This window comes from Mustela nigripes, chromosome 1 (genome assembly GCF_022355385.1).
Source record: "Mustela nigripes isolate SB6536 chromosome 1, MUSNIG.SB6536, whole genome shotgun sequence".
Lineage (NCBI taxonomy): Eukaryota > Metazoa > Chordata > Mammalia > Carnivora > Mustelidae > Mustela > Mustela nigripes.
Genome location: NC_081557.1, coordinates 67,426,138 through 67,452,248, shown reverse-complemented (window position 1 = coordinate 67,452,248; position 26,111 = coordinate 67,426,138).

Sequence of the window (26,111 nt, the reverse complement as noted above, 5' to 3'; positions counted from 1 at the left end):
ACCCCTAGAATCATTCATCTTAAATTGTTCTCTTTCACATCATCTCCCCATTCAGCCTGCCCCTCAGGTCCTGGCCAGTGCCATTCTACCCTCCACTTTCTATGAGTTTGACGTTTTTTAGATCCCACGTGTAAGTGAGATCGTACGGTATGTCTCTTTCTGTGTCTGGCTTCTTTCACTTGGTATAATACCCTCCAGCTTCATCCCTGTTGTCCCAGATCTGCCTGTGCTGTGTGATTTCAGGCAAGTAGCTTCACCTGTCTGCATTCCATCTATGAAATGGGCTAATAACAGTGCCAGTGCCTGCAAGTCTATGGAATGTTTGCGTGTGAACTCTAAAGCACGTGGGAACCATCGTTATGGACACGAGCACTAATATTATCAGTGGAAGGTCTTCCAGGAGGCCTGGCTTGGCCAGTTTTAATAACTGGTCTTGGGTATGTTGCCAAACCTAAGTATTATTTTCTCTGAAACAAGGGAAAAGCCCAGATGCTTTAGACTCCTTCTAGTTGGACTGCTCTGCATTGTGTGTTTTCTTTCTTCTGAGAATAGGACATGTGTTGTTGGCTGTCAGAGGTCCAGGAAGGGGGGTGCAGGGGTCACGGTGGTGGGGAGATCCCACTTTCTGTTAAGGACCCATAGCCCTCGGCCTGATCGCTGTTGGTTGTTGTAACCTTTGTTTTTCTTTCTTTGATTTTATATTCTCCGTGGACCTCCCTTTCCCCAGCCTCTGCCAAACAACTCCGGGCTTTTCTATGCTCTTTCTAGTGGATTCAGAGCAGAGGTATGCCTGGTAGGCTTGAGTGAAATCTCAGTTTGGCAGAGCCTCACATGGAATGGAGGCTACAAATAAGGGTGATCGCTTCCCTTCGCCGTTGGTTTTGAAGTCTGTGCTAGTCCTTTCCACATTCCCCAACCCACGTGCTGGGGCTGCCTGCGTCTGAGGTTGACCAGGAAATGCTGCTTGTGACAAAAAGGGATGACTTTTTTTTTTTTTTTTTTGTCATAAACTGTTTGCTCGCTTGGTTTCCTATCTGGGCTTCAGCTTCCGCGGGAATTTTAAAGGATTTACTGGAGCTAATCTCAGGGTAATTTATATTTTGCACGTGTATCTTTGCTAGCAAAATGTGAAGCTTTGTAGTTCATCTCTGGCCTGCCACTGGTATTTGAGGTTTGTCTCCTTGTTCTCCGGGACAAGCATGCACAATGAATTAATTGAGCTGTTTTCAGCCCACTTCCTGCCTAATTGAACACCTGCACAGCAAACGCCGCCGGCACGCCTTCCTGGTACCTGAGCTGCCAGCCGTCCCTTTCCTGGCAGCGTCTTGCTTATATCAGAAGACTCGCTTTTGTCATTTGCAGTTAACGGACTCGGTCCTTCAGAGAACTGCTTTGTTCTTCACTTAATTTAAAGGTGCCAAGTGTCCTCGATGGGTACAGTCCCTCTGCGTTGCCGTCTTGCCACAGTCCTCCCAGTTAACATCACTGCCGATTCCCCGCCTCAGGAAAGCTGCTCAAAGACCAGATGTGGGGAGGGGGGCGTGTGCGGCCTGGGTTGATTCTCATGCTCACCTCGCCCTCCCTTGGGCCCCGGATGAAGTTTTCAGCAAGTCATTCTTAATGTAGTGCTCCTGGTTTAGAGCTGATGAGAAATATTCTTGGAAGGGAAGGGACCTGGTTTCTTCTTCACTTAAGACTTTGCTTTTTTAGAGCAGTGTTAGATCGCAGCAATATCGAGCCAAAGGTGCAGAGATTCATACCCCCTGCCCCTCGGCCCCCATGCATGGCCTCCCTCATTATCAGCAATCCCCACCGGAGTGCTACACTTGTTACAACTGGTGAACGTACATTGATGTATCTTCATCACTATAGTTTATCTTAATATATGCACTCGGGGTGTTGTACGTTCTCAGGATTTGGACAATGCATAACGACTTGCATTCAACCAGTGACCTGTACCTAGTATTTTCACTGCCCTAAAAATCTTCTGTGCTCTGCCTGTTCATCTCACCACCCCCCACCCCGCAACCACTGATCTTTTAATTATCTCTATAGATTTGCCTTTTCCGCAGTGTCCTAGAGTTGTAATTACAGCAAGAGGCCTTCTCTGACTTCTTTCATGTAGTAATATGCATTTAAAGTCCCTCCATGTCTTTCCATAGCTTGATAGGTCATTTCTTTGTAGTGCTGAATAATCCATGGTTCGGAATCCCACTGTTTCTTTATCCATTCACCTGCTGAAGGACGTTTTGGTTGCTTCCAAGTTCTGACAATTATGAATAAAGCTGCTGTAACTATCCACGTGCTGGCTTTTGTGTGGATATAAGTTTTCATATCTTTTGGATAAATACCAAGGAGTGTGATGGCTGTATCATATGGTGAAAATATGTTTAGTTTTGTAGGAAACTGTCAAACTGTCTTCTGTCTTCTAGTGCCAAACGATTTCGCATCTCCACTGGCCATGAGCGCAAGTTCCTGTTGTTCCACATCCTTGCCAGCATTTGGTATTGTCAGTGGTCTGGATTTTGGCCGTTTTTAATGGGTGTGTAGTAATGTCTCATTGTTGCTCTAATTTACATTGTCCCAAAGACCTGTGATGTGGCAAGACTGATTTTTTAAAGAATGCTGACTTTTTGTCACAAGGGGCTTATGTCTTTACAAAAAGAAAAGTAGTTTTACTAAAAATGAGAGCCAGAACAGAGAATCCAGTCTTCCCCGATAACAGAAAGCCTTCCTGGTTCACGGCCTATGTTGGGTCTTCTCAACTGTTCTCTTTGGTTCAAAAATGTCATAACCAGCAACATGGTTTTGGAGCCCTGGTTTGGGGGTGCTTTTTCTGTTAAAAATATTGTGAAGAGACAGCGACCCTTGTTAATTACACGGTAGAATTGTAAATCTTAATTACCTTCTCCTAGTATTCTTGGGCTTTCAAAAGGAAGTATACTGTTGGGGTTCCTTCTGCCCAGGTTTGAACTTATTCAAAAATGGGGTGAGACTAGAAAAACATTTATGTTTCAGATTCTTTGATCTCATTGTGGTTTTGCATTTGCTTTCAGTTTCCTTTTGGTATTCCTTTGTAGAATTTCATTTTTTACAAATATTTTAGAGGGTTCTTCAAAAAGTTACATGTAGAATTACCGTAGGAGCCAGCAATTCCACCATAGGTAAGTTTGTGGAAGAATTGAAAACAGGGACTTGGGTCTTTACAAGTCTTCATAGCAGCACTGTTCATAGTACCCAAATGGAAACAACCCAAATGTTCATCAACAGATGAATGGTTAAACAAAGTGTGGTATATTCATGCAGTGGAATACTATTCAGCCAAAGAAAGGAATGGATTATAGATACCCTACAATGTGAGGAGAGACCTCAAAAGCATTATGCTCTAAGTCAAAGAAGCCAAATGATAAATGGAATCATTTATGTGAAATATCTAGAGTAGGCAACTCCATAGAGATAACAGATGGGGGTTTCCAGGGGGTGGGGGAAGGTTATGGGGGACCGACCACCTAGGATACGAGTTTTCTTTTGGGGTGATGAAAATATTTGGAACTAGGTAGAGGCAAGTGTACAGCATTATGAATGTCCTTAATTCCCCTGAATTGAATGCTTTACCATAAATGGTGAATTTATGTTATGTAAAATTTGCCTCAAGTTTAAAAAAAAAAAGCATTTGGAGGGTCATCCCCTGTGTGTTCTTGCCAGGGGTGGGTTTTCTAGCGACACCACACAAGAGGGGCACTCCAGTGAGGCCTTTAGCAAGGGCTGGAGCAGGGAGCACTGTCCCATGTCGCCGCAGTCCCCCAGCTGCCAGTCCAGTGACCTGCTGGGACAGAGGCCCTGAGGGTTTCCTCTGCTCTCTCGGCTTCTTCTCTCTTCTATAAAGCAGGCTGAAAAGCAGGCCTCACCTCATAGGATCACTGTGAGAGCTAGGGAAGATAAGGGACAGAAAGTGCTTGGCACACAGTCAGCTCTTAATAGATAGGGACTCTTCATTAATTTAACGCCAGACTTGGGGCCTGAAGAGCAGTTTCTGTGGAAGGAGAGAATGACGTGGACTCAGGAGAGACGGAAAAAGCTGGAAGCAGAGAAATGAGCTGTGACTCAAACCTTGACTCAAGCCGTCTAGGTTTCAGTTTGATTTTTGACCAAAGGAGGGTTAAAAATCCTGTTTCCTGGATTCCTTTTAGGAGTCCCCATAAGCCCTTGTGAAGTTGGTGAAGGTTCACCTCCACCAGCTGAAACAAGGGGTGTTTCTGAAGCACTTGGAAGAGCACCTGGCCAGCCCCAGCTGGGGAAGTACCCCCTGCCCACTTGTCTTCCCACCCCTGCTTCCTCAGACGTGAGCACTCGCTGTGCCCGCCTCCAGTCTCCGCAGAGCACGGGGCCACTGGGCACGTCTTCATAAGCCAGGGTTTGTGTTTCTGAGTCCTGCTTTCTTCCTCAGAAGAAGGGACTTTACGCATCACCTGGGCCCGGATGAACCTTCCAGCAGCACAGAGGGGCAAGGATACCCGGACCTAAGGAGAGGCTCTCATCACTCAGCTGTAAGGGGCAGAGGGAACTGGGGGACGGGGCGGGGGAGCCAGTCTTTCGCCAATGAAGAAATACAGTTTTCAGCTCTCCTAGCATGAAACTGTGGCACGGAGAGCTCGAATTTTAGACTATTACTCGATGGAAATGGGTACGTTGATCTCTCTCTAAATCTGTTTGCACTAAACGTCTTCACTACACAATTAGCACTTTGTTATGTAGTGTTCTTTTCTGTTGTCACTTTATAGTTTAGTAGCCAAATACTGTCAGCCCTGGTGTAGAAGTGGCTTATTAGCAGCGTGTGTACAGGATTTCGAATTAGTTGTAATATTTAATCTGTTTAACTCTCTTCTTTTGGAAGAGGCACCTCTCCCTCCTGTGCCCACCCCTCCCCACCCCTTGTGGAGAACTGCTTCACCTCTCTCCACCTCGGGGCCTGCCGTGTGTCCTTCCTGGTTGGTCTCCTGTGCTGTTGGTGGACCGTTGACTGACCTGACTAGGCCAGTCAGGCTCTCTTGGAATTTTTTTTTTTTTAAAGGGCAGAATTTATTTCAAAGCCGGGATCTCAGAGACGCCCAAGACAGTAATTGCAGCCATGTCATAGGATGTTAAAATGGGGCTTTTCCACAGAACCCCCAAGACAGGGGTATCCTATACCAAAGTGAATACAAGGCATCCTCTGTGGCAAATACGAAGAAATACCATAGAACTGGGTTTAGCACTCTGGGACCCCTCAGCCAGATCAAAGATATTGGGGGCTGGGAGTCAGACTATGGAGAAGGGAGAGGATTTAATGGCGAGATGTCTTTGGAGAAGCTGCTGTCTCTCCCTAGGACGGCAGAGAGGCCTTGACTTGACTTAGCTATTTGTAGGCAGCAAGTAATGGGTCTTGATAAGTTAGGGCCTTTTCAAGCCCATGTCCCAGAAGTTTGGAACTGGAGGCCCAAGGGCCTTTCCCCTCTGAGGTGATGAGGCCAGAATGGGGTTCTGGAACGCTGGTGGCCCTGGTTTCCTGTCCGGAGGGGAAAGCTGGCCTGCCAGCGGGTAGGAGGAAGCTGTAGGCAGAGAGAAGCAGAGAGAGGGTCTGTGTTCATCTGGGAACCTACAGCTGCCCGACCGCCCTTCCTGTGGTGAAGTTTCTCTTTTGCCGGGGCTCATGGGAGGTGCTTTGCTTAGTTGGTTACAACCAGGGGTCCCACATAATAGAATTGTGGTCCTCAGCAGCCACTGAACTTCGCTTAGCTCAGCTTTTTTCTCATGTACGGTGGAAACAAGGGTAACACTTACTGGAATTTCAGATGAAGTAACACATCTGTGAAAACTTTTGGGGGGTGGTCATAACATGGGCAGGGAGACTGACAGGCTTTGTGGATTTTTTTTAACTATTTGACACCAATGAGTTGATCGTTCTAAATGCTGTTTGTTTCTTCATTTAACCTAAACATTTTTTTAGAAATGTAAATGCCGATAGCCTGTTCCTTTTTTTTTTTTTAAGATTTATTTATTTATTTGAGACAGCGTGAGCACTAGTGGGGGTGGAGGGTAGAGGGGGAAAGAAAGAGAGAATCTTGAGCAGACTCCATGCCCAGCACAGGGCTTAACCTCACGACCCAGAGATCATGACTCGGGCTGAAACCAAGTATCAGACACTCAACTGACTTCACCACCCAGGTGCCCACATGTTCCGTTTTTTAAATCACAGAATTAAAACAACCTTGACCTGACTTAGCTATTCATAGGCAGTAAGTGAGTGCGTCTTGTTAAGTTAGGGCCTTTTCAAGCCTAAAAAAAAGCATTCTCTGAGGTGAGCTCTAATTATGTTTTGGTGAGCACTGAGAATGGACTGTGTATCAGATGGCTTGTTCCTGAACTTCTGTGCTAGAGAAACCTATGCTGAAATTCTAGAATGATTACCCATCTACCTGGCTTTGAAGTGAAATAGCCTCAGGTTTGAATCCCCATGTTGACACTTACTAGCCTATGTTTTAGTCTTTGAGCCTCAGTCTTGTCATCTGTAGAATGGGAATATAATCTCAACCCTGCAGATTGAGAATTATAGGAGATGATGTATTTAAAGTCCTCGACCGTGTCTTGTATGTGGTAGGTGCTGAGTAAATGCAGCTGTTACTATTAAAAATGATAGTTTTCGTAAGAGTGGCAACCAAAGAGGGTGGGACTAGAAAATACGAATCTGATTTTGGCATTTAATGACAAAATCAAATAATCAGTATAAAAATCAATTTATCAACCACTGCTGGGTTGCTCATCTGTGCCAGGGGCAGGGGTGTAGTGGATCAGAATGTGTGTACCATCGTTCCTGTGTCTTGGGGAAGAAATCATGAACATGTAGAAAAAAACAGGTAGCATACAGGGTGTTGGGCTGTGGAAGATTGGAAACAGGGAGGTATCGCCAGAAGGTCTAGAGCTGATGGAAAGAAGAAGCAAGAGAAGTGACGTAAAGAACTAAACATTTTGGGTGATCTTTGGAAGAGGCCAAGTGATACATACACACGATGTCTCCTTTTCCATTTTCTTTTTCCTTTGTCTTTGTGGTTTGATCCCAGACCTGGTTCTCTGTTTCTGGTCTTGATGACGAAAATCCGTACCCATAGCACATTCCAGAGTTTAACATTTTCTTGAAGACTCATTTTCTCTGTGAACAGATGGCTTTTTGTTGGCCTACACCCTTCTGTGATCAGAATTCTCCTAGCAGAGTCTGCCTGCCCCCCCCCCCCCCCCCGTTTGCTTTGCCTTCTTGGGAATTTTATCCTATGGAATCATGGGCATTCATTCAGCAGATGTTTGCTGAACACCTACTACAGGCAGCAGGCGGAGCAGTGTGCCAGGGAGGCCTGGGGAGGAGAAAGATGGATGAGACGGGGTGGTCCCTGCCACGCAGTGGCTTGCTTAGTAGAGAAAACGGATGGGCAGATGGACACTAATTAAATGTGATTAGTGTTTTATGTTGGTCAGATAAGGAAAGACATATGGCAGGAACCCCAAGTCTCCCAAGTCCTCTGTCTGCCGCTGGCTGCTATGCTCGGGTCATGAAGCCTGCCTACCTCCCTGAGCACAATCTGCAGAAATGCCTTCTTTATCAGCATCTGTAGTCCTGATGTGAAATTTCTTGGCATGGGTCCCTGCTCTGCGAAGTGTTTCACTGAAGGTTCCTTTGGTCACCCACACCCAAATCCTCCTTCAGGCACAGAAAAGTCTACATGGAAAGAGAACATCTAGACTCACGAGTCTGATCTCTTCCTGTTCTCCAGATACTTATAACCTGCACACTGCCCCCCCCCCCCCCCCCCAGGCTTCCCTGTCTCAAAAATGCCATCATCATCAACCCCGAGGCCTGAGATCCCCTGCGCCACCTCCCTGTGTCTCACCCCTCTGTCTGTTAGTTGCCAAATCCCCTTGGTTCTGTCTCCTCCTAGATTTCTACCACCCTAGCCCCAGCCACCAACTCTGACTGGGGCTCATGACTCCAGTTACTGGTTACTGGGTTCTGAAAGTGATTTAGAGGACTTGACCAGCCTTGAAATAAAGAAAGAAGGAAAGGGAAAGAAAAAGAAAGAAAGAGAGAGAAAAGAAAGAGAGGAAGAAAGAAAAAAGAAAAAGAGGAAAAGAAAGGAAGGAACGAGGAAAAAGAGAAAGGAAGGAAGGAGAAGGGAAACCATTAGAGTGGAGTGCATGTAGTAAGGTTGAGTTTTATTCTGTGAGACGTGCATAATAATAGGTGTACAGAAGAAGATGACGAAAAGTTGCTGAGTTTTACCTATATTGACTAGTTTATCTCCCACAACAATCTATGCCGCTGGCATCATCATTATTATTCCTGTTTTTCAGATAAGGAAACAGTCTCAGGGAATTTGAGAAACAGTCAGAGGGTGGCTGAGAATGTCAGGGCTCTAGCCCAGACTGGCTTGCCTTGTATAGCCCGTGCGTGTGTGTGTATGTGTGTGCGCGCGCACACGTGTGCCCTGGGTTGCAAAGTATAGTGTCTTATTCTGTAAGTTATGATAAAAAAGAAGTTGGAAAGTTTCTGTTTGACAAACATCTGTACTTTCACTCTGAGCTGCAGGCACAATAAATAACTTCTTATGATGCAAATTGGTTGATGCTTCTCTTTAGCCGGGTTACATGCTCTTAGGAGAGATACAGTTTGTGTACCCACAGGGCCTGTGTGGCCTGGTCCCTGCTGGCCTTTTGAGCCTTATAGCTCTTTCTGTCTCGTGGGATATGAGACCCCTTGGGGTTTCTCTATGTGCTCCCCTGATCTTTCAGACTCAGTCAGGCCCTTCATGACCTGCCCCCTGGCACTCTGGATGGCAAGTTCACAGCATTTCCTGTGTTCATGAAGAAACAGTTCCTTGTTTGCTAGGTGTCTCTCTGGCGCAGGGTCACCTAGGACTGACTCCCGTCCCCAGTCCCGAGGGCAGGGTCTGGCATGTCAGTTGGTGGATGCTTACTGGGTATTCTTTTAGCTATGGATAGTAGAGAAATCCAGGCCTCTCATTTTTTGCTGCATTGACTGTATCTATCAAAATATTCCTTATTCTCGGGGCACCTGGGTGGCTCAGTGGGTTAAAGCTTCTGCCTTAGGCTCAGGTCATGATCCAGGAACCAGGGTCCTGGGATTGAGTCCCGCATTGGGCTCTCTGCTCAGCAGGGAGCCTGCTCCCCCTGCCCCCCCCCCACACCCCCCCTCCTGCCTCTCTGCCTACTTGTGATCTCTATAAATAAGTACATTTAAAAAAATATATATATATCTATAATTCCTTATTCTCTTTCTCCTACCTACCCTTTCTAGAAAGCATTTCTTTCTTTCTCTTCCTTCCTTCCTTTTCTTTCTTTCTTTCTTTCCTTCCTTCCTTCCTGCCTTCCAAGATTTTATTTATTTGAGAGAAAGAGTGAGCAGGCACAAGTAGAGTGGCTGGCAGAGGGAGAAGCAGGCTCCCTGCTGAGCAGTGAGCCTCAATGCAGGGTTTGATCCAAGGACCCAGGGATCATGATCTGAACTTAACTGACTGAGTCACCCAGGTGCCCTTAGATTGCCTTTTAATCTAGTGGATTCCCAATGTTCAGTTCTAACTGAATGAAGAGCTGCTGGCTCATATCTGTGGGGCAGGCCCTCCAACCCCTGTGGGGGATGGGCAGTGTGGTCTAGTGAAAGTTCTAGACCCCCAGGTCAAGAGATAGAAGCCTTGGCTACATGTTTCTTTGCAATCCAGCCATGGGACAGCTCCCTGGCTCATAAAATGTGGGTGATGACAGCATACCCACCTCCAACCGGGCTGATTCTGGTGGTCAGGGGAGAGAAACTGTGTGAAAGGTACATGACATAGCAGTGCTGGCTGTTCTGGATGATGGGGTTTTTGTTTTGTTTTGTTTTGTTTTTCTTCCCCTCCCTTCTTTTTTTTTTTTTTTTTTAAGTTTTTATTTTTTTATTTGACAGACAGAGATCACAAGTAGGCAGAAAGGCAGGCAGAGAGAGAGGAGGAAGCAGGTTCTCTGCTTGGCAGGGCTCAATCGCAGGGCCCTGTGATCATGACCTGAGCTGAAGGCAGAGGTTTTAACCCACTGAGCCACCCAGGCGCCCCATCTTCCCCTCCCTTCTTACTTGGATCTCCTTATGTTTGACATTGTTCCTCTGTTACTGGAGAGACCCTGTGGGCCCAGTGGTATCAGGCCCAACCCAGGTCAAGGGCAGTTCTCTGATCTGTTGAATGAGTGCAGCCTGGGCCAAAGCCATTCAGATTCTTTCTCTGTGTTTATATACTGGCGATTTTTTAAAACCTTGATATTTGACCTCGGGGACTTTGTGGCCGAGCGGAGTGTAATGGCCGGCCTGCATTCCCCTTTGGCCCTCATATCATAACCAAAGTGTTAATAATTACAGCTTTTGCTGAGTGAGTATCTACCATATGTCAGATGTGTGCTTTCACAGCGCCTGTGATGTGTTGCTTCTCCTCTCCCCCACTTTGGGGAGAAGGTGGCAGACACCTCATTTTGCAGAAGAGGAAACTGAGATCCCCTGAGTTCAAGAAACTTGCCCAGATCTTCTAGTTGGAGTTCTGTGTAGGACACTGTCCTCATCTTAGCTCCTTGAGAGCAACTTGGTCTAGCTGTGTTCTGTCTGTTTTCTATGGTCTCTGCTCTGGATTGGTGTCCCCCAGGTTTTCCTGGGTGAGCTACTTGTTCAAGATGCCTGGTTGTCCAGGCCAGCCTCCCCATGCCTATGGTGGGTGCTGCAGGGCCCTGCTTTGCTCTGGAGGTGCTTCCTGCACCCCAGCCCCCCACTGGTGGAGTGCACACACCAGAAATAGGAGCTGGTTTCCCCTCTTGCCTACTTCTTTTTATGTCTAAACGCTTCTGTTTGTCTTCTCTGGGCTGCATTCATTTCCCCCTCTTTACTGCTGCAGTTTATTGCTCTTTGCTGGCTTCTTTATTTTTATTTTCTAAACTTGCCTGAAATGCATCTTGATTTTGGCATCTTTAGATGTTTAGAGCCTTGCACTTTGTTACTGATGATTTCCCTCATTTTGCAGAACTTCATTTGGTTGCAAGTCTGTTTTGTAAGACTCCGTTTCTTTCCTTTCCATCATTAAATTTTGATATTTTTTCTGTTCCTATTTGCTTACAGAAACTTGCCTTTTGTTTTTGAGATTGTCATTGTGGACCTTCAGTGTGCTGTGGTTTGACCTCCCATCAGACTGACTTGGTTTTGGAATTGTGTGTTCATGGAGTAGAGGGCCCCTTTATGGTGTCCCTGCTCTTTCTGAAGGGCAGATCTGTCCAGATCATGTTGGGGGTTCTGCACTTTTCACTGGTTCTTGTAAGATCAGTTTGGAACACCTCATCACTGTGCGGGACACCCTCCATGTCCTTCCCTGCTGCCTCTTCACCCACACCACACCTGCCATGACTTCCTGCCTCCCTTATGCGAGACCAGTAGTTCTTAAACTTTTTTTTCAGAGTGCCTTTACAAATTCTTTTTTTTTTTTAAGATTTTATTTACTTGAGAGGGAAAGTGAGAGAGAGCACTGAGAGAGAGAGACACAGAGAGAGAGAGAGCAGAGGGAGAGGAAGAAGCAGACTCTCCACTGAGCAGGGAGCCCAATATGGGGCTGGATCCCAGGACCCTTGGATCATGACCAGAGCTGAAGGCAGACCCTTAACCAAATGAGCCACCCAGGTGCCTTTGTCTTTAAAAATTCTTAAAAATTAATGAGTTCCCCAAAGAACTTTCAATAATGTGGATTATATTTAGCAATCTTTATTCAAAATTAAAATGGGAAAGGTTTAAAAATACTTATTAGTTTACCTATAGCAATAATAAACCCATTACATGATAACATAACATTTCTATTGAAAAATAACAATTTCTAAGAGAAAAACACTTAATGGGAAGAATGACTTTGTTTCACATTTGTCCAGATCTTTGATGTCTACATTCACCGCAGACAGATGGATTCTCATAAACGCTTCTGCATTCATCATTCTGTTGCAATATGTTGCGTTGGTTGAACTGTAAGAAGACAATGCAGCCTCACCCAGATATGTAGTTAGGGAAGGGAGGAGTATTTTAATGACCTTTTCAGTTAATTGTGGGTAGTGTTTGAAACTACAACAGAGCTTGACAAGTGGTAGGTATTTTTTTTTTTGAGATTATTTATTTTTTGTATTTGATAGAGAGAGAGAGAAAGCACAAGCAGGGGGAGCAGGGAAGGGAGAGGGAGAAGCAGGCTCCCCAATGTAGGGGGGCTCCATCCCGGGACCCTGAGATCATGACCCGAGCCGCTGACAGACCCTTAACCCACTGAGCCACCCGGGCGCCCCCAAGTGGTAGTTTTCTAAAGGTTTGTTGTAGCCGAGAATCAGAAACCCCGTGAGTGGACTTTTCATACTTTATTCCATTAAAATCTGTTGGTCCACTTTGCACTTTGGAAAGCTCTTCCATCTTGAAACAAAACACGTGAGCCATTTGGAAAACAGCACTTTTGTTAAGGGTACTATACCACTGTCGTCTGGAAAGGCCAAGTATGGGGAGGACCCACAGCTCACCATGGCTGATGCAAGTTTTTCCGCAATTTTAGTTTTTGCTTGAAAACTCACACTTTTTTTTTTTTTGTAAAGTAACAGATATAATCGGTTTTTTCTTGACATCACTAGCTTCCTTTATTCACTTTTGAGAGAATTTCCACAATACCCGAGTCTGAATGACCCGCAGTTTTTCTGCCATCCTTTCAAGTAGAAATGGTGGCGCCTGAAGAGCGGCTGATGCAGCTCGCGGCCTCGTCACACAAGTGCTCCGCCCCACAGCCCACGCGCTTCACCTGGCCCCGGAAGTGCTTTCTGAGAGCTTCCGGTTTCCTCAGCTGGGATATTAAAAAGATGTGTAGTTCAGGGTCGATATGTAATACAATGGATACTTTCTTATTGCTTTATCAAGGATGTTTTTAGGTGAAATTGACTTTTTTTTTTTAAATGGTGAGGACGTGGCCGTGGGGAATACAGGGGCGACTAATAGAGTCACATGCCACTCCTGGATTGCCACGAAGGCACCAGCAATGTTACCCGGCGTTGCTTTTGCAGAGTCTGGCCAGTGCCATTATGGGTGAAGGTAGCTTTGGCCTTGCAGCAGCCACCGACAGTGTCTGGGAACATACTTTGAAAACTATGTTGTCTTCATTCATCCACACCCACTGGACTGCCTTGCTTTAAATCTGCTGGGAACCCTTGTCCTCACCAGCTCTCCATCTTTGTGTGCAAATGTGCGCGCGCCTGCACACACACACAAACACATACACCCGGGTTTTTATATATACTGCTCTTACTGATCATGTGTTCTCAAGTCTCTTCCAGGGGACTGGAGACTGTGAACCGGGTTTCATACTTATCTTGGTGGCAGTAGCCTGGAAGCAATCTGCCTGTTAAATGCTAACTTGTTAGTGTTGGCTGTTTTCATTATCATCATCATCATATCATTATTGCAAGGGCTTCATACAGGTTTTTTGAACCAGTGAAGAGTTTGAGTTAGCATTTTTCAGAATTTCCTTACGACAGTTCTCCGTGATGTCAGTAAGTGTTAAGCAGCAGGGGCGTCTGTGCTTAACTGGATTTGAGGATGGTCAGCAGGTTTTGAATGGAAGGATTTCTCAGATCCTTCATCATATAATGTGCATTGTGAATCCTGAAGGGGGATGGGAGGCTATAGGGTGTGGTATTCCCAAAGTTGAATAGCATGGGAATCTCCTCTTCTTGGCATATCTCATAGAATTAGGGTTCTTGGGATTTCCCTTGGGAAATCATTGTGTAGCCTGGCTTTTCTACTTTTACAGATGAGGAAACATTACATGTGTTCGTTCGTGCATGGATTTATATCTGAGCTATTTTATAAGTCCCTCCTAAGGATAGGTGCTAGTAGATTTAGACATGCAGTGCAAGCAAAAAAAAAAAAAAAAAAAGGATTTGTAGAAAATGCTAATAAACCATTTGTGTAGAGTAGATAGTCAAGTGGGAGATTCAAGTGTGCATCAACTGATCACCCAAAATTACAAGCTGTATGTAGGAAGGTACACAGTGCTAAACCATCTGCTTTCTGTTTTTCCCATTTTCAAGGCTCTGTGTGGTCTGTTTAGGTACTCCTCCCAAAACTTTGCCACTGCCTTTATCCTTATGATCCAAACAACTGATGAAGATCATTAAGATGTGGTCTGTTTGCCCAGTCATTTCATCTGCGAGGGTGGTGTGGCAGAGATAAAATCTTTCAGAATGTGAGCCAACTTCGACTTAGTACCTGGCACGTAGTAGGTGTGTGTCTATATTGCTTGGCTGAGCAAAGAATGAAGAAGCGTACTCTGAAAAATCTGAGGCTAAAGGACAGATTCCACATGATGGTCTCCAATCAGCCTAGTGCCCGAACTTGCTGTACTCTACAGGGTGGGCTGAATAAAACCTCATTATGTGCTTTTCACGCCCCACTGTTCTGACCTTGTGCATTCTGGAGAGGACCAGTGACCTTCCCTTCTCTTCCACTCAAAACAAAACACAACACATCCTATCTTCTATTTTGATCTGGTAGCACCTGTACATGGCGGGGGTGGGGAATGTTAATACATTCTTTACATGAATATATTTCACCAAAGGACATGATGTCGATATGGTAAAATTGGCCTTTGGTCTTCTGCCCGTCTATACAGATGATGGCAGGAGGGTTTTGTATTGGAACAGCCTTGGAGTCAGTACTTCGCTTAGAAGATTAACCTAGTGTTTAATTTGATGTTTCAGTCTGTGAAGTCACCTACAGAGAAATCAAACATTTACATGTTTATTAACCAGTGCTTTTGGTTCTTGGCATGTGGCCCAAACCACTTTGGGCCGGATGAGCTCTGGGAGTATGCAGAAATCTCCCACGGCCCCTCTCCCCGCACTCCCTCATATGGATAGACAAACAGGAAAACATTTACCGGCTTCAATTATCCTTTTGTTTCAAAGCCTGAAACTTTTTTAGCCACTTCATGTTCCTGCCAGAGTCTGAAAATTAATAGGCTTTAGAGAGGCCGAGGGTTGAGTAGAGTCACTTCGAGAACAGCGTGCATCTGGATGCCTGATTTTTCAGGTGTTGCTCTGAGACTGAATTAAGAAGTCTTATTCTCAGGGAGTTTGGGCCCTCTTGATTTCTAATTTTTGTGATTGAGTTAGAGTTGCAAGAATATCATGATTTGGCTAATTTAAAAAAAATAATTTTCTTCCCTTTGTAAAAGTAATACACACTAATTGTAGAAACTTGGAAACATATCAAAATGTATAATGCTGAAAATTACCCATAATTCTAGTACTCAGAGATAATCACTGCAAACCATTTTGTTGTATTTGCATGCATTTGTGTATGCATAATTAAGATCATTGTGTTTAAATTTCGATTTCTACTTTTCCTATTTCACATAAGAATATTTTCTCTTGCAATGAGAGCTATGTGCCATAGGAGTTTCTGTTAGTTTCTGGGGGCTGCTGTAACAGATTCCCACACATGGGGAGGCTTAAAACAACAGAAACAGATTCTTTCCCCATTCTGGAGGCCGTTAAGTTGGAATCAAGATAGAGGAAGGGCTATGATGCCTCTGGAGGCTCTGCGGAGAAGCCATTGCTTTTCCCACCCAGTTTCCAGGGGCTGCTGGCATTCCTTGGGATGTGGCCTCATCTTTCCCATGTCTGCCTTTGTTCTTATGAGTAATCACGTGTGTGTGTGCGCGCGTGCGCGCGCATGTATGTAATCTCTGCCTCTAGGGGTAGGCCTCTAGGGTCCACCCAGATAATCAAGGATATCTATTCACCTTAAGATGCTTATCTTTTTTATTTTTAAGTTTTGTTTTGTTTATGATTTATTTATTTATTTGAGAGAGCATGTGTACATGCAGGGGGAAGGGGAAGAGAGTCTTAAGCTGGCTCTGCGCTAGGCCCAGAGCCCCATGTGGTGTTGGAACTCACCTCCCTGAGCTCCTGACTGGAACCAAGACCAAGAGTCAGAAGTTTAGCCGACTGTACCACCTAAGCACTCTTAAGATGCTTAAGACATACTAATCACATCTGTAGAGACCCCTTTTCTGTATGAAGTAACACGGACAGGTCCCAGGGTTGGGTCATAATGTCTTTGGGGCCAGTTTTTAGCCCCATAAGCCATAGGACTTAACAGTGGACTTTTGGAGCCAGACTGCATGGGCTCAAATCCCCGTGCTGTCTCCTACTAGCAGGATGACTTTGGGCAAGTGTCTTAATTCTTGCTCCCTCCATTTTCTGGTCTGTAACATGGGAATACTAAGCTTAGTATAGTGCCTGGCCCTTGTAAGGATTAGCTGTTATTATTGAAATTATTATTTTCATGAGAAATTCTTTGTAAAATGTTATTTTAATGGCTGCATAAAACCATAATTGTGAATGTACCATAATTTATTACATTGCATCACTTCCTTTTGTGGGCTATTTATTCCAGTTTTTTATCTCATGTATAATACTTCCGCAGATACCTTTGAGCATTAAGTTTTGTCCCCACTTCTGATTCATTCTCTAATATAAGGTTCTGAAAATGGAATTATAATGTCAAAAGGTATGTGTGAGTTAAGCCATTTAATAAGAATTTGTCAAATTGCTTTCCAGAAAGATTGTGCCTGTTATATAACTCCTACTAGTAGCTGGATGATGAGAGTGCCCATTTTACTGTGGCCATACCTGCATTGAGTGTTATCATTTTAAACATTCTCAGCTACTTTTAACATCATCCACCCTTTTTAGGTTGACCTATTACATAGCAAAGCGACTCAATGTAGTGGTTCCTTTAGCAAAGAATAGTCTCACGAGGCAAGAAAACTTCAAATGAAGTGATATCCTTGCTTTGTCAAGAGGTCAAGTGCTTTCTCCATTTTGTTATGAAACCTGAGTGTTTTCAAGGTTACCAGGGAGGGGTGTTGGGGAGAGGACGTTTGAGTGCCAGGACAGTGCTACGTGTATAAGCATTTTAGTAAATCAGTTTTATTTCTGTTCTCAAGCTTATCTGTTGAAAACTCTGAACATTGAAAACTGTTTTAAACACTTGAACAGAAAACAGATCAATTTAACTACTTTTCTTTTTTCAGTTTAACTACTTTTCAACTAAAACTGCTTGAGGCACAGAAGGATGGAGTAAGGAAGGGACAGCTCCTCTACTGGCTGCCAAAGATGGTGGGAGACCAGCTTGGGAAGGGCAGAGGGAGAGTTTGCACCTGTTCCTTACCTGTTAACCTTTCCTTTCCTGGGGGTGCTAATTGCAGTCTGAACCTGTCCAGTCCAGGCTCCACTGGTGCAGAGGAAAAGCAGGGGTCCTAGCTGCGTGAAAGACAGGGTGATGGTCTTTTTCCCCCGGGTTGTGCTCTGATATGGGTGTACAGTACATACTGGTACAACTGGTCACACACAAATTGGGCAGTACCTGTATCAGTTATTGTGGGCTTAATGGTCGCCCCAAAGATGTTTCCCAATAATGTTGCCCTGTTTAGAGAAAGGGTCTTTTAGGTGCGATTAAGATAAGGATTTTGAGAGGAGATCATCTTGGATTATCCAGGTGGGCCTTCAGTGCCATCCCAAGTGTCGTTAGAAGAGAGGGGAAGAGGGTGATGTCACATGCACAGAGATGGCAGAGAAGCAGAAGAGAGATGTGGCCACAAGCAAAGGAGTGCCGATAGCTGGAAAAGGCAAGATGCACCTTCTCCAGAGCCCCTGCAGGGATCGTGGCCCTTACGTACACTATGATTTCAGCCTTCTGGACCCGAGAACTGTGAGGGAATAGATTGGTGTTGTTTTCTGCCATCTAACTTGCGATAACTTGTTGTGGCAGCTGCAGGAGACTTACCTATGCTTCGTTCCACAAGACTGTTCTGCTGATTGCATGTTGGGCTGTGTGACAATCTTATATGCTATAACAGCTTCTCAGCTTCTCAATTTCTGTACTTATCTTCTCATGAACCAGCAGTGAAGAGTTTGGTGGATGACTTTTGTGTACCAGTGGTCTAGTCTCCCACCCTTATTTTATGTATGAGGAGACTGAGGCCCAGAGAGGAGGTGGTAGGACTGAGCTTAGAGCACAGGTAGCTCTCCTGGTCAGAGTGCAGAGACAGGGGGGCCAGGTCTGGAGACCCAGGTCTGGAGAGAGCAGACTGGAGTACTGCCCTTTAGCCTGTCCTGCAGGTCAGCTGGTGTCCTGGGGCTATTCTGTGACTTGTTGAGTGAAAGCCCCTGGAGCACGAGGCTGCTTAGAAGGCCCAGAAGCCAGGGGAATCTTGTAAAGCCTTTGCTTCTGATAGCCAGCAGCAGGCAAGTCATCCTGTCAAGGGTGAATGTCTTGCCTTGCTCTTGACTTCAGTCTCTGTGGTATGACCCAACGACAGAGCCTATGGGGAGCTAGAGGGGGAAGGCCCCTTAATTCAGGGCCTGCACAGTGCATGGTCAGCTCACATACACACACACACACCCCGTGTGTGTGTTTATGTGTGTGTGTCTTTCTCTGAATAAGGACCCACCGCTGCTTGCCTACATTTGTACATCTTCATCCTCAAATGGGGGAGGGAGGCAGCATCCATCTCCAAGCTAATCAGTTTGGGGAGGGAAGCCATGGGCCTGCCTGCTCAGCCTGGACTGCGGGGACTGTCCCAAAAAAAGGGGTCTGTGGAGGGGTAGTTCCCCAAAACCTATTACACCTCTTTTTCTGATTTCTCAACAGGAATAACTCAAGTTACCTTTACTGGAAGTCAGTTTGCTGAAAGTACTGAAACTGCAGTTCTTACGTTGAAGAAAAGGTAAATGGAAGTAAATTTGTACCTACTAAAATTCCCTATCAGGGAAGCCAGTGTTTGGGGCAAGATTATTGTTCCCGGCATTCCTCAAACATGCCCAGTCCTATGTGTGCTCTTTCCTCTCCTCTTGGCCTGGCCAGGTTCCTCTTGATCCCTGAAGGTCTTTACTTCCCTGGAAATCAAGCCTTTTATGTACGTATTTTTTAAAGATTTAATTTATTTAGACAGCACGAGGGGTTGGGGGGCAGAGACTGGGTGAGAGAGCACTTTAGGTAGGCTCCCCCCTGAGTGTGGAGCCAGACCCCTGGCTTGGCTCCATCTCAGGGGCACTGAGACTGCTGAGGCTTCTTGTCTCATGGACTCGAGAGATGAATCTCGTGGGCAAAACGGTGAAGTGAAGTGAAAGTTGATTAAGTGAAGGTGAGAACAGAAAGGAAGGGAAAGGAGCTCTCTTAAGAGTGACAGGGGTCCGGAGCGGGTGGCCACTGAGGGCTTTTATGGTGGGTCTTTTCTAGAAAATTGACCAGGGAACTTGGTAAATATTTTGTCTGTGACTTTTAAGACAAAAAAGGTGGATTTGTAAATATTAGGAAAACATCTCCTCTATATTTAGAACAAACAAGGCAGATTTGTTAATGTTCCCTTCTCTCTGGTTAGTATCTTGCCTATAACATTTCTCCACATCTGGGATTGCCATGAGCCTGGTCACGTAGCCCCCCACCCGTCTCTCCCTACCTCGCCTCGCCCACCCCTCACCTGAGCCGAAATTAAGAGTCGGATGCTTCACTGACTGAGCCACCCAGACATCCTGGAAATCCAGCCTTTTTATTCCCTCCTGGCGGGTAGTGACTTTTCCTGCTTTGGAAGCCCTGTCATACTGTCTCCTTCTCACTGACATGTGTCGTAATGAGCTTGACATGACTGTTCGTGCCCCCCACCCCTGGTCGCTCTTCTGCCAATGCTCCTTCTCTGTGAGCCTTCCCCCACCACAATCCTGGTATTTCCACGCTTGATCGTAGTAGCCTGTTTGCACCTTGTCTGTTATAAGCTCCTTGAGAGCGTATCTGAATGTGCCTGGACATGCTCCATAAACATACATGTATTGGATGAACAGGGGATCAGGCTTCCCCACCTGACAGTCAGCTGCTGGAGGACCCACTTTGTTCCTCTACCACTATCATTCTCAAATCGATTCTGTTTTTCGAGCATTCATCAGAAATTGCTGATCTCTAGATGTCCTTTGTTTTGGGGCTTTGGTGGAACAGAGCAAATAGGAAGGCTTTTCTATCTGACTTTTATTTTTGGGGGGCAATATGGGCCCATGTTAAGAGCAGTAGCCCAGCAACTGAAAGGGAAGGGAGGTGACAGGCAAGTCAGAACAGCAGTGACTGGGAGCATGGCCTCCCGCTGGTCAGTGTTGAATGGAGGTTGCCAGAGTTGGGGTTTTGGTCATGCTGTGATTGGGGGCCCTCCTGTCTGCTGGTCAGCAGACCCCCTCCTCCATCCATCTGCATGATCTTCTGAGCCGCTCCAGTCAACAGACAGTGGCGTCTTCACCACCTCCCTGCTCCAAACCCTTTTGCTTTAAATGAATGAGTGCTCAGGTTCCTTTTTTTCAAGCTGTGTACTGCACTGCTAAATGTCTCAAAGAAGTTTCTTATCGATCCCGGTTTTGTGGGTCCCCATTGACTGAGAGTCTTTGCCTTAACCCTTCCTATCTCCCAGTAACCAGTAGTTGTCTCTTACCTTTGCATTATAGGGTGCTTCTGCACCCCCCGCCCCCCAGCTTGCGTTCACCTGCCAGTCCCAGGAGATGGGCATTCAGGCTCAGAGCAGTTAGATGTTTTCCATGAGGTCATGGGACCAATGTGAATGGAGTTCGGCTTTTCTCCCTGCCGCACTGTTTTGGTCCTTCCCCTTGGAAGCCACTGCTGCCATCACAAAACCTGGGGGCCCTGTCTCCTACCTACCCACTGTGTTCCCTCTGGAGAGAGGACCCTTGACCTTAACCTTCTGTTAAGAGATGCAGTTTGGGGATGCCTGGGTGGCTCCACCGGTTAGGCATCTGTCTTTGGCTGGGATCGAGTCCCTTGTCAGGCTCCTTGCCCCACAGGGAGCCTCCTCCTCCTTCTGCCCGCCACTCCCCCTGCTTGTGCTCTTGCGCTTTCTTATGCTCTCTCCCTCTGTCAAATGAATAGATAAAACCTTTTCTAAAAAAAAGAAGGGGGATACAGCCTGACAATTGTGTTACCCCCCACTCCAGCTTTCTTGACAAAGTAGTTCTCTTTCTTCTAGGACCCTCTGGTCAATCCTCTAAGTTTTCTTTTTGTTAGGGCTTATTTAAATGCAGGAAATTTAATTAGTTTACATTAATACTGTGCTGTCTTACTCCATGAGTAAACTGAAAGACACTAATGGGGGTTTAATCTAGCTGTTTCTAATGATGGTTTCTCTCTCTCTTCTCCTTTAAATAACTGCAAATGTTTCTATTAATCAGGGCCGCAGAGCACAGTGCTTTATTGCCATGTGGAATTGTGTAGTTAAATGTGATTTCTAAAAAATGGCTCACATTTTAATTAGAAAGCAGATTGTTAAATGGCATTTTGATTTGTCCTTTGATGGGGAATTGGAAGTAGACCCATCACGGTAGGAAACCAGGTTCTAGTCCAGAAGGAGGCATATTAACATAAGAACAGGGTGTGATTTCAGTGAGTCATTGTTTTCCTAAAATAGGCTGTCTTCTCTGGTCTTCTGGTGAGGGAGAGAGACCTTCCCCTGCATCTGATGCCACCTGAGATTGGCATTTCCCCTGGAGACAGTCCTACTTGGAATCCCCCATCCAGGCTGGTGCTCCCAGTGGTCTGATCATCAGGGCACAGGACTAGGTACCCAGGCTCTTCTGCTGGGACTCCTTAAAAACATCAATATCAAGAAATTGACAAACCTATGATGATACTTGTAACTGGAGAAAATGTTGGGCTCCATATTTCCCATTGTGCCATGATGCAAATATCATTTTATTGCTAAAATGACTGCCTTCCTGGCCCCAAAGCTGGTATCCGCATCACTACTGAGGGTCGTCATTGAGGCAGCCTGTGCGTGGTCGGCTGAGTCTGTCCCCATAAGCTCCTTCTATGGTGCCTCCGCCTTGAGGTGGCCCAGTGGCAGGACATTCAAGCACCCAGGAGGAAGGTGGGAAGGGTCACTGGTGAGAAGATGCAGGCATTTGTCATTCCACGTGACTTCTCTGTGCTTTATAGGACATTTTATACCTATTATGGTAGCCAGCAAACTTGAATGTCTCGCAGGTGCTTCACAGTCACAGGGTCCAATTTTTATCTCATGGTCTCTTTCTACCACAGCCCCTTTGCACACCTCCCTTCCCTCCATCTCATTAGGATGTGCAGCTCTTAACTCACTTTTTCCAGCCAGAAACTGGGAAGTCATCTCTTAAACACTCACCTTTGTCTTCCTCCAGATCCCCCAGTCCTTGCAATGCTCCTAAAGTAGATCTTGAATTCGTCTCCTGCCCTCCCATATCCATCCCCCAAGTCCAGTGACACCAGTAGCTGCTGGGTTCCTGCAAAGGCTTTTGAACTGCTTGCCCTATTTCCACCACCCCCCTCCACCCATTCTGCTCATCACTTTGGACTCAGGGTGACCTTTAAAATACTTGTCATGTCATTTCACTCCTCGCCCACACCTGTCCGTGACCTCTTTCTGTGCTTGGATGAATCAGCATGGCCCACGGAGAGGACTGCATGGCCTGGGCTCCAGACCTGGCTAGAGGTCTCACAGCCCTCTTGACGTCATGTTCAAGTGGCTTGTGAAACACTTTAACCTTTCACTCTTGACTTCCTTGGCAGGCTGCAATGATTTTGATTTTCCAAGGACAGTAAAATCACTGTCAGCCTGATAAAGGTGTACTTAGAATGGATGTCCTGTTCTGGAAAATGGTATTGGGGGCAGGGTTGTTCTTCTAAACCCCAGAAATCAACTCATAGGACACAGAGGGGGACCACTATTTCGTGTGGAACTTTAATAAGCAATTAACCAATATGTAATCTGCTAAAATGTTAATACCCCTGCTGCTCTCCAAGTAGCCTCCCTTCCAGATACTTCAGTGTGTAAGAACATGCATAGCCTTTAGCTCCAGAAATCATGACTGAAGCTTGGTTCCAGGTCAGTACAAGACAAGATTGACATTCTACAGGGAAAAAAAGAAACACACTAAATATTAGTGCACAACTTTCCTTTTTTAAACCTTTTTCTCCTACCCTGAAGCCCACTTGTGCTCCTCACCTTAACCTTGAGCTTTTCCTCTTGTGTATCTGTGGCACCACACACACAAACACTTGAGCAGGGAAATCTGGCTCAGCTGAGTGACCTTCTCCGTTCTCCGTGGGCCTTCGGTTCAAGGTTCAAACGATCTCAAAGGAGGAGTTTGCCAAGCAGGGCAGGAGTGACTAGGAGAAAAGAGGTGGAAAAGGGCATTTCAGATAGCTGCATGGACGGAGGCCTGGGAGGTCAGCAAGGGCGTGGCACACCCTGAGAGCTATGTGGGGTGGTTGTGGCTGCTGCAAGTGAAGACTTTGTCTGGGGACTGACCGGTGGGCTTGGGGCCCGATCATGTCATGGAGTGTCCCCATGCGATTCTATGCAGGGGGTTCCTGGGTCAGATTTGTTTTTTGCAGCAGGGGTTCTGCAGGCTTGGCCTCTTTTCAAGACTTTTTAATGGCATTGACCCAATTCAGACACACAGGGCCTCTTATTAGGTTTTGTGGGCATGGGACTCAAAACGCCAGACTTCCAAGTTTAAGGTACATCCATAGGCTGTCTACCAAGAATCCCAGAGACATTTTAGAAGTCACTGAACTGCAGTTGGTATTAAATTACTACCCTGCTGGAGTTTATGAATGACTCTATTCCAGTTCTGTTGGGGTTTGTCTGCTTTGCCATGCTTGGAAGTGGTGCGTTTGAGGCTCCTGTGAAGTGCAGACCCACAGGCTGTTGGACTTCCTGTAGATGTTGGAGACGGCGCTGTAACCATGTCGTAGCAAGGCCATCTTGAATTCATGGCAATTTGTAATTTCTCAGAATCTAGATGTTGAATTATCGATTACTCTTAGCTTAGCTTTCTCACTGTTAGTCTAGCACGATTTGGTTGACGGTTAACCATAACCTATCAAATAATGTATATTTATACCAGGAATGTGTTTTGGCTCACGCGTTTCCCACAGTAAGAGTTTAAAACCTATTGAGGTTTAAATGAGTCTGTCAAGGGCGGCTGGGGGGCTCTGTGGGTTAAGCGTCTGCCTTTGGCTCAGGTCATAATCTTGGTATCCTGGAGTCGAGCTCTGTGTGGGGCTCCCTGCTCAGTGGGGAGCCTGCTTCTCCTTCTGCCCCTGTACCCCGCCACGCTCTCTCTCTCTCTCTCTCTCAGATAAATAAATAAATGACATCTTTAAAAATAAATAAATGAATGAGTCTTCCATATGTCTTTGCCAAAGAGGAAGCATACCTCTCCTGCATATGGGGATGGGCAAGTCGTAGTGTTCTTTGCCCACAGCCACCGGCAGTGATCTTAGAAGGATTTAGAAGCATTTGCACTCTTTAGGGCTCAAACAAGCAGGAAGTTCAGACAGGGAAACTCAAGTTAGGAGGCTGTTGTGGAACTCCTCACGAGCAAAGGTGAGGGCCTGACCTGGTGGTAGTGGGGATGGAAGAGTGGGGAGACGTTTGAGAGATGTCTAGCATGAAGTACTGGTCATACTCGGGGGAGAATGTGATACAGGAATAGGGGAGAAGGTGTGCGTCCTGGAAAACCTCAAACCTCTGACTTCATACCATGAGTTAAGAGGAGCAGGCTTCTATCATTCAGCAAATATTAGTAAACCTCTGGTGGGAGAGGGGAGGTAGACAGAGAATTACTAACTCTTTGAAGAGGCAGAGCAAAAGAAGGGCCACTTTATTTTATTTTATTTTATTTTTATTTTTTATTCTTTTTTTTTTTTTTTTTAAGATTTTATTTATTTATTTGACAGACAGAGATGACAAGTAGGCAGAAAGGCAGGCAGGGAGAGAGGAGGAAGCAGATTCCCTGCTGAGCAGAGAGCCTGATGTGGGGCTCAATCCCAAGACCCTGAGATCATGACCTGAGCTGAAGGCAGAGGCTTTAACCCACTGAGCCACCCAGGTGCCCCGAAGGGCCACTTTATATATTTATTTATTGAAGATTTATTTATTTCAGAGAGAGAGAGAGCGAGTGCACAAGCACATAGGGGAGGGGCAGAGGGAGAGAGAGTCTCAGGCAGACTCCATACTGAGCGCAGAGCCCCATGCAGGGCTCGATCTCATGCCCCTGAGATCAGACTTGAGCTGAAACCAAGAGCTGGATGCTTGGCCACCTGCCACCCAGGTGCCCCAGGAAGGGCCATTTTAAAGGCATAAGAGTAGGCAAAAGGCAACTGATTTTGACTAGGGGATCAAGGATGTTTTCTCAGCAGCAAGAACATTACATGAAGCAGGCCAAGATGAAGAGCCCTGAGACTGGGCACGTGTTGGCCTGTTTTGCCTCTACGTTCAGAGGGACAGGAGTGTGACTGCTCTATATAATGTTGGGGACAGGCTTGGGCTCAGCACCCAGGGCCTAGAAGGCCAGGCCAAATCTACATTGTGCTTTGTTGACCCCGGGGGCCGCTGCAGGCTTTGTAGCTAGAGGACTAAGATGGGAGCTGGGATTAAGTGAAATCGTCCTGTCCGAAGACTGAGGAATCAGAGGCTGGAGGCAGGCACTTTGCCGGCCGGGGGACCCTCGTGAGGTCTGCAGACAGGCCGCTGGCAAATCAGTCAGCCTCATCCTCAGCACTCGAAAGCCTCTGGTCCTCTGACCTTTGCCCGGACCATCCCCATTGACTGTTCAGTTTGGCAAAACAGCTTAAGGTACAGCAAGAAAAGGTGGCATTTAAACTAAAGACCAAATATTGATTGCTTTGTTAGTGACGAACTGCACTTCAGCAGCCCGAGGTCACTGTCTGATGGGGTCATTCTCCTTCTCCTATCCTCGAAATTGACCCTCCTGCAGACTCCTGGGAAGGCGGACATGCCACCGTGTCAGTATTTGAGAGCAGCTTAGCATGTGGACTCCCTTCTGCAGAGTATTTGAATTTGGGCAGCAGCAATCAGGGCCTGCAGCAGAGCACAAATAATAGGCTTTGAGACATTGGCCGGGGGGGTTGTAGAGTCCTTTCTGGA